Genomic DNA, 9,044 nt, shown 5'->3' on the forward strand with positions numbered 1-9,044 from the left:
ATGGCTTCAGTTTTCCTGATTTATTTTCTCTGCCTAGGATCTAAGCCTTTACAGGTAATTGGTATCTGTTGATAAAGAATTTTCATTGAGTTTGTGATGGTTTATTTGATATCTAAATATCTAGTATGACAATGAGACCTTCAATCCAGGATCCACATGTTTTATTACACACTGTGGAATATAAACTCGGGGCACCTGGGTGTCTCAGTTGATTGAGACTCTGACTCTTGATTTTGGCTCAGGTCACAGTCTCTTGGTTCATGGGATCCAGGCCCGTGTTGGGCTCTGCACTGACAGCACAGAGCCTGCTTGGGATTCTCTCTCTCTCTCAATCTCTCTCTCTCTCTCTCTCTCTCTCTCTCTCTCTCTCTCTCTTTGTCCCTCCCCTGCTCACACACTCTCTCTCTCTCTCAAAATAAATATTTTTTTTCTTTTTTAATTTTTTTTTTCAACGTTTTTTTAATTTATTTTTGGGACAGAGAGAGACAGAGCATGAACGGGGGAGGGGCAGAGAGAGAGGGAGACACAGAATCGGAAACAGGCTCCAGGCTCCAAGCCATCAGCCCAGAGCCTGACGCGGGGCTCGAACTCCCGGACCCGCGAGATCGTGACCTGGCTGAAGTCGGACGCTTAACCGACTGCGCCACCCAGGCGCCCCAATAAATATTTTTTTTAAATAAATAAAAATATAAACTATATGAACAGAGATTATTTCTTCCTATAAGTATTCGCTGAGCAACCTACCCAAAACGGACTTCCGACAGGCACTTTGAATTGATAAAAACTACTTAGTTGGGCTTATTTCTTATATTTCCTCAAAAAAGAGGTTCATAAAATCAAATTCAATTCTTATATAAGAAAATTCATGGGATTATTTTACTTGTAAACCAAAATTTCCTGTCATTAACTTACAATGTGTCTTTTGTAAAGCAATTTATCAAAATTAATGTAAAAATTGCAATTCAAAAAAATGTGTCATATATACAAACATTTAGATAACAAAGTAAATGAAGAAAAGTGCCAACTCAGAGAACTTACACTCCAACAAATAAATAACACAAGTTTGTTGGGCCATAAATTTCTAGAGGTCAAAAATCGAAGCTACTTAACTTGCTTAATACAGCACCCTAATAATCTCGATGTATACATGTTTAATTATTTATGTCCTGAATATGTGATTTCCACAAAAATTTAGATTCTGAAGATTACACTATGAGAAAAATATACCATTTCTTTGTCCACAACAATAGACATTCTCATGAACATTTACAATTTTGTAGATTTAAGTGCACATAATTGAATTGCTGTCCATGCAGGTGTGAAAAATGTTTAAAATACTGTGTTTGAACATTAATTTGGTTTAATGTACTATTGGCATCTGGACAATAATGCACTTATACTTTATTACTTGTCTGAATGACATAAATAATAGAATATATACACGTATGTATAATGGCTCAAGATAACTATTACTTAGCATTAACTGTGTTTTTTTTAAGATAACCATAGCAATAAACAATACATAAGTACTTAATAAAGCATACCCAGGCCAATATTTTAGGTTATGTTTAAGGAATGTATAACCTGGATAAAATTGGAATAAAAATATACAAAAATCATATTTTAACTTCAATATCAACCACTTTCCTTCGATCAGGATATTGTTCAAGGTCTGATACACATTAGGTTATTTTTTTTTAGCTTTTTAAATAAGCACATACTTTAGGTAACCATTTCCAAGTTTGGGGATGTGTTTGTTTTGAAGCTCCATTAGTAAATTGAGTATGATATCTTATTCCATTAAAGCAATATTTTAACATAAGATTTTAAAATATGTTCAGATAGTGGAAAGGGGGAAGTCTTGATGCATAGTACAGAGACACATGATAAACTGTTATAGCAAACTTAGGTCACTAAACATAATACTGATACAATCTTTATTAGGTTACAGTATGAACATTGGCAGTAGCAGGCACCAAAATCTCAAGTTGAATTTAGGAGAAAAAATAAAATTCAAAACAAAATCCATCAACAATATTTTAGTTTTATTTCCTACACAATGGGGAAAAAACACCACTAGTTACAGAAAATGTGATCATTTATTCCTTGAACCCTGAAACTAAAAAGGCAGCTAAACAAGGGAGCATGAGACTACTAAAATGCAAGCTATATTCTATGTACCAAGCCAGTGCCCTAGGCATCAGCTCTTCTAATTGGTTCATTCTGGGGCTGACTTTTCATCATTGGTCCTCCAAAGGCAGTTCATTTTTCTAATTGGTCAGCCCAGAGGGTATGCTTTTTCTGACTGGTCAGCCTAAAGGGGGTGCCTTTTTGCTAAGTGGTCCATCTACAGGAGATTTTTTTTTCTGATTTGCACAGAGCACTGGACTCTTGGCCTTCCTGACTAGTACATGTAAGACGAAGGAGACCCATGAGAAGTTCCCACGAGAGCAAGGAGACTCTTCTCTAGAGAAGAGAATGTTGAGACACATACAATTGATTGAAGATCAGATTCAGAAGGAATGGTTAAGTTTTGAATACAGTATGGAGTTTGAAATTTAGATTATGGGTCATTTTCCACCCTGTTCTAATTGGTTAGCCCAGAGGATAATGTGCCTGATGATATTCTAAATAAATTATTGGTCTTTTCTTAAAACCTGAGTGCTAATCACTGGATATATTAAAATCTTTGTACCAGAGTCCATTCTCAAGCACCACATCTCTCCAACCTGTTATACGTTGATTTCTGCACATGCAAACATGCAAAGTCAGCATTGGATGGCAGTCAACCAAAAGCAGAGTAGACCGCTGGTCTGTATCTAATGTATTTGAGGATTAATAGTTCTATTTATTTTCAAAATATTTGCAAATCTGTATCATGCATGCCTTGATTTTACCTCCAGCATGTAACCAGCTAATTCATTAGAAATTGGGCCAATCTCTATGTGTGTTAGAAAATCTGCATCCCTAGAAAATTTCAGCTGTGTCTACGTGAGACTAACCAATGAAAGTTTAAAACTTCCAACTATCTCAATTCTCTCTCTCTCTCTCTCTCTCTCTCTCTCTCTCTCTCTCTCTCTCTCTCTGACATGTAACTTGCATATGAACACACACATACACAAAACTATTGGAGCTTAATTTTTCCTTATGACCATTTTTGTCACGTCTAAAAAGTAACTAAGGGACACAGTGCTGCCTGCAGAAAGGGATTTTATGGTTTTTTGGAAATACTGGCTTCAAGAAAGTAAGGATGTGGTGCGGTCTGGACCATTTCCACAAAATGGGGCTGAGTAAAATCCTATCAAGTTGGGTTTTTAAATAGTTTTTCCAAGGCCAACACAACATTTCTCATACTCCTCTCCACTACCTCCACCCACATTGGAATTATGGAAAATGAGCAAGTTAACCAGCAAGTCGTGAGTTCAATGCTTCGTTAACCCTTTGCACTCAACAATGTTATATTTGTATGTTGAAAATTAGGTTCTTATGGAAAAACATCATAAATTGCATTGTTATCTTAAGTTATTCATTTATTTGCTGTTCAATTATCCCAACAATTTTTAAGCTCTGTCTTTTAATCATCCATCTATTAAAATTCCTATTGTTTTTATTATCTTTATGTCCTTGGTTTCTGTATTATTTTCTTTTTATGATTATTATCCACATTTAAAAGTAATGTTCTAGACTATGGTGTGTTGAAACTTCCATATGGCCTGGTGCATGGTTCATTTTTTACTCTCTGATAACTCTTAAGACTTTCTCTTTCTCTTATGATCTGCAGTTTCTCTGTGACGTGTTTATGGGTAGATTTATTTTTATTCAGCCTTCTTTATATAGTGCATGATCTTCTTCAATTCCCAAATTCTTCATATTTACTTCTTCAGATATTTATTCTTTGCATTCTCTCCTTTCTGTTTTTCCTGGAAATTCTAACATGGAAAATATTGATCCCTTCTTACTTTATGTGCTTGGTTCATGATTTCTTGCAAGTGTTTAATGTGAGTTATGGTTTTATTTCTCTATTTAAGCATCTTAAACATACTCACATTGAAATCTCTGTCAGATTACCCTATGAAATAAATGTTGTATGGATTATATTCACATTCTGATTGGTGATTTTGTTAGTGGTCTTTCTCAGCATATGATTCAAATGTGTGTTGGAATTCAGGCTTTCAGAAGGTGGGCAGGACGATTTTTGTTTAGATTTTTGTTTCTCCTCTCTGTTTTCCCTCATTCTGCCTAATGGCTACCTCCTTGCAGCACTTGCCAGGACCGCTGTCCAAACCAGAACCAATGGCATTGTTGGTGCTCACAAGCTACAGTGATACATAGGATACTGTACATTAAATCCCCAATGCAGTACTTGACCATGAAAACTTACCTAGTATGGCAGCGTAGTTGCTATCTGGAATATTTCCAGTAACTGTGGCAGGAAGAGAAAGAGCTTGAAAAAGCACCCTGGCTTTAAAAGCTTCATCTTAAGGGTGCCTGGGTGGCTCAGTCAGTTAAGTATCTGACTTCAGCTCAGGTCATGATCTCCTGGTTTATTGGTTCAAGCCCCACATCGGGCTCTGCACTGACAATGCAGAGCCTGATTGGGATTCTCTCCCTCCTTCTCTTTGCCCCTCCTCCACTTGCTTTCTCTCTCTCTCTCTCAAAATAAATAAATGAACTTAAAAAAGAAATAAAAATCTTCTTCCTAGAAGTGACACACACCATTTCTGCTCACACTGCCTGTTGTGATTCTTATGACCACACCTGGGTCTGACAATGTGGTATAGTACAACCCTCTCACAAGATGGAAAACCAGAGATTGGCCACTAGTAATACAACAAACATATCAGGTTTGTCCACTGACACCAAATATCTGTTTTCCTCTTCTTTCTCATGGCAGAGTACCTTCAATCCCTCTCCAAGGGAGATATTCAAAACCTTTGTCCAATCACTGCTCAAAGCCAGGATGTCTGAGTGATATACAATAGTTTCCACATCAGATCTAGATGTGGCTTTTCTTGATCTGGAGACTCAGGAACTAGAGAGACACAGGTTTGTTTCTCACACTTGCAAAAGATAGTGGGAAAGGATAATACTGGTACACTCTCTTACACTGAAAGAGGGAAAAGAGAGAGACATTCACACACACACACACACACACACACACACACACGCACAGAGAAAGTCACCAGTAAATAGCAAATTCAAGATTCTGCTGAGGAGAGGCCACGAGGGCCTCATATTCTGGGGGTGGGTTATGCTCTGCTCTCTGGGAGTACCTCCCAGCCCACCACTCTCCATGCCCCTTGGCTCAACTCAACACAAGTCCCCTTTTTTCCTTTTTATTTCTTTTTTTTATGTTTATTCATTTTGAGAGAGAGAGAGAAAGAAAGAGAGAATGAGTGGGGAAGGGGCACAGAGAGAGGGAGAGAGAGAATCCCAAGCAGGCTCCACACTGTCAGCACAGAGCCCAATGCAGGGCTCGAACCCATGACTGTGGGATCATGACCTGAGCCAATATCAAGAGTCAAATGCTCAACCAACTGGGCTTCCCAGGAGCCCCAGCAGCTCCCCCTCTTTATTTTCCTACTACCACCCTTGACTATTACTTGACAGAGCACTGAAGAATACACTTTCCATGAGAACTGAGCTGCTCAGCGTGCTTCCTTCTGGTGGAAATACAGGTGCTGTTCCAGTCTGTTCAGGCTGCTATGACAGAACACCATAGACTGGATGGCCTATTAACATAAATTTATTTCTCACAGTTGTGGAGGCTAGAAATCCAAGGTCAAGGTGCTGGCAGTTTCAGTGTCTGGGGAGGGCCTTCTTCCTTATTCATAGACAGCTGTCTTCTCATCGTGTCTTCACATGGCAGAAGGAGGAAGGGATCTCTCAGGGGTCTCTCTCATAAGGGCATCGATCTCATTCATGAGATCTCTGTTCTCATGGCATAATCACTTTCCAAAAGCCCACCTCTAGATACCATCACATTGGGGATTAGGTTTCAAAATATGAATAAATGGCAAGTGTCTAAGTAGTTTATTAAGTACCAATGGTAGTCTCTTTAAGTCCAAGCTGGTGGCTCTTTGTGTAGCATAATTCCCTCAAAACTTGAGCAGTTTATTGTCTATTTTCTTCCAATCAGTTTTCTTGTCCCACACCAAGCCACCAGTATAAGTGCAGCTACCTTGTGTTCATAAGGCATCAGTGGGAGAGCCACACACAGTTTCTTTTTCCTGAGCCATTTGTCCAACTAAAAGTATTTACTGGGAGAATGTTAATCTATCCGGAAATTTTAACAACCAGTGTGACAAACATAGTCTTCATTTGATCCTTACCTTAAGATGGAGTCTTAATTAGTCTTTGACATTCAATGAATTTTCTCAATTTTATCTTTTGATGTTTTAGTTTGGGAAGCATTTATCTTTTTAACTACAAGTCCCTGATTATACTGACTCTCTCTATTCTTTTCCATTCTTGCTTGCAAATCAGCCGATATTGTTCTGATTTTGTCTCTTTCCTATAATAAACTTTCTAACGCAGTCAACAGCAGCCAACACATGCTACTAAATGTGTGTTTTCCCATAAAGCTACAAATTTATTAGGTATATAATTTGCCTTCTAAGTTAACACAGGCAACCATTTCACTAAGTAATTGGCCACTACATAACATGGATTACCATGCTTTTAACCTCTGTTATTAGTTTCCTTGTAAACTAATGCCTAGCCCATGAACCAAAACCACATATTTAAAGTTGTTCCAATGTTGATTCCAATTTCTTTTTCAATTATATTGATCTGATTACACTGAAGTAATAAATAACCCTAGAATCCCAGTGGCTTAAAACAACAAATGTTTCTTTCTGTGCCACATTTACATGTCCATCAAAAGTAGGATGATAGCGCTGATCCCCATCATTATTGTCCTCACTCTGGGTTGCAGGCTGATAAGAAGAGTCACTCTCTGAAACATTACCAATACCCAAACCAAAAGGAAAGAAGAGAATGATGAAGCATGTACTGATTCTAAAATCTTCTACCTAAAAGTGACACACATCACTTCTGTTCCCATGGTCACACATGATAGGTAAGTATAATCCTATGTCAGGAATCAGAGCTAGATATTGGTGGAAAATGTTAGAATCTATCATTAAAATCTATCAAGGAAAAGAAATATTATTATTAAAAGAGATAAAAGCCAAACTTGAAAATTTTAGTAGGGAACTGAAAAATATGAAATGATATATGAGAAGTAGAAATAAAAGTAAATATGCAGGATTCTAGAATTTAAACACGCAAGTGAAATTAAGAACTAGAGGTACAGGTTTAAGAGCAGATCAAGCCAGGCTTAAGACTTTGAACAGGAAAAAATAACTACATAGCATGTTACATACACAGACAAAGATGTGGCTAAGAATCATTGAGGGTGTAGTAAATTCTCCATTCACAACCATTGTTAAAGAAAGCAACAAATATCATCCTCCAGGAAGAAAGAAAATACTCACATAATGGAAAGACAGAGATACTGGAAGAAATGAAGAACAAATAAAGTGATAAGTAAAATATTTAATCTAAGCAAATACTCTGAAACAAGTAAGAATAATGTCTTATGGGGTTTATTTTCTATACAAAGAAAAATAAAAATACATGATGGCCATAGTTTTGGGCAGGTACGGGATACATAGAGAAAACGTCTTCTCAGACCCTTATGTTTCCTGAGAGGAGAGGAAAAATATCAATTGCCATTAGACCTCGATAAGTTAAGTATGCAGGTTACAACTTCCAGAGTAATAATTAAGTAACAAAAATAGTGTCACTTCAAATAATGGGAAAATATGATCATGAAAATTATCAATACAAAAGAGGTAAAAAGGAAACAACAGAAGACATAAAATAGATTCAACAAATAGAATATACATAATAAGGGAGAATTTTAACCCAAATATTTTGCTAATTATATTAAGTATAAATGGATGAAAAGATCCAGATAAAGACAGAGACATTCTGGTTGGATAAAAAACAATGATAACAACTATAAGTTACTTATAAGAGACATGCAATGTAAGAAATCAGATAGAAAAAGTAGTGACAATAAAAAAGATGTACAATGTAGACATCAAGCAAGAAAAAGTTTTCCTTCATAATGATAAAAAATACAGTTTATCAGAAACACAAAACAAATTTTACATTTGTGTGTATATGTTAATGTGGCTTCATAAAAATTTTTAAATATACACATACACAAGGAAAAGCAAGAAATACACAATCATATGGGAGATTTTAATACTTCCAACAAAACAAGCAGACAAAATATCAATATGCATACATAAGATTTAAACAGCATAATTAATATTAACTAATGCAGACAGATCTATAAATATATAATCCTGCACCCAATAATGATACCTATATCTTCTTTTCAAGCAAATTTTAAGCCTTTTATAAAATTTGGTCATATGTGGAGGCACAAATAATGTCTTAACAAATATCAAAAATATGAAACAAGATGTTTTCTAATCACAATGTAATCAATTGAGAAATAAATCACCAAAAAGTGAATATAATCCCCATATATTAGAATTCAGATATACACATTTAAGTGGCCCATGTGAAAGAAGATATTGCAAAGGAAATTTAAAATATTTAACTAACTATAATGAAAAACAAAAGCAAATTTATAATCTAAAGTGTTTATATTGGAAAAGAAGAAAGGCTGATATTTTAATGAGCTAAGAGTCAATCACAAAAATTCAGTAAAAGGATAACAAATTGCCCAGATAACTTGAGAGGGGGGAAAAAAAGAAATGAAATCATTAAGATGGAATATAAAAAGAAACTAAAAAAAATAAAATAAAGTAAGATCAACAAAATTCTGAAAAACTGTCAAGACTGATAAATTATGCCCCCCCAAAATAAATGGAGAATCACACACACACACACACACACACACACACACACACACCTGCACCCATACACTGTTAGAAATGAAGAAGGGGCTATCACCACAAATTTTGCAGACATTAAAAGGAAACAAAGAGAAAATAATGAGC

Source organism: Felis catus, chromosome A1, assembly GCF_018350175.1.
Source record: "Felis catus isolate Fca126 chromosome A1, F.catus_Fca126_mat1.0, whole genome shotgun sequence".
Lineage (NCBI taxonomy): Eukaryota > Metazoa > Chordata > Mammalia > Carnivora > Felidae > Felis > Felis catus.